We start from the raw sequence: 685 nt of genomic DNA on the forward strand, positions 1-685 counted from the left end.
CCTGCCGCTGCTGCCCAGCGCAGGTGAGTTTAGAGAAGCAGCGTGGCTCAGTGGAAAGAGCACGGACTTTGGAGTCAGAGGTCATGGGTTCAAATCCCGCTCCACCAATTATCAGCTGTGTGACTTGGGGCAAGTCACTTCACTTCTCTGAGCCTCAGTTACCTCATCTGTAAAATGGGGATGAAGACTGTGAGCCCCCAGTGGGACAACTTGATTACCTTGTAACTTCCCCAGCGCTTAGGACAGTGCTTTGCACATAGTAAGCGCTTAATAAATGCCATTATTATTATTATCATTTTGACTTGTAGCAGATCGCCTTCCACTCACTAGCCACTGCCCAAACTAGGAATGGAATGGGTCGGCCTCTGCTTGACTCTCCCTCCCGTAGCCGAGACTGGTAGAGCACTGGAAACTCTCCAGGTGCGACCCTGAGAGGTGACTGCACTAAGTAGCCACTTAATAAATATTATTACTACTACTGAATGTAATGCACTTGTACTAAGGGCTTGGGAAAGCACTAACAAGTTCAAGGATGATAATTCAAAAACAATCCCTGGTCCCAAGGAACCTCTCAGCCCATGGAAAGGGAAACATTGAAATGATAATGAAATTTTAAAGGCAGAGCTACTTGAGAAAACCTGCTCTACTCAGCAAAGAATAAAAGGAAGGCCTTCAGTAAGCGATT

The 685-nt window shown here is 46.6% G+C and overlaps 1 non-coding gene across 1 annotated transcript; it reads right to left on the reverse strand.

The window, feature by feature from the left end:
- Window positions 1-300: 300 nt before the first annotated feature.
- Window positions 301-438, reverse strand: LOC119945325. Its single transcript, XR_005456194.1, has one exon. It is a non-coding gene; the product is annotated as a small nucleolar RNA SNORA7 (small nucleolar RNA).
- Window positions 439-685: the final 247 nt, after the last annotated feature.

Source organism: Tachyglossus aculeatus, chromosome 24 (genome assembly GCF_015852505.1).
Source record: "Tachyglossus aculeatus isolate mTacAcu1 chromosome 24, mTacAcu1.pri, whole genome shotgun sequence".
NCBI classification, from domain to species: Eukaryota; Metazoa; Chordata; class Mammalia; order Monotremata; family Tachyglossidae; genus Tachyglossus; species Tachyglossus aculeatus.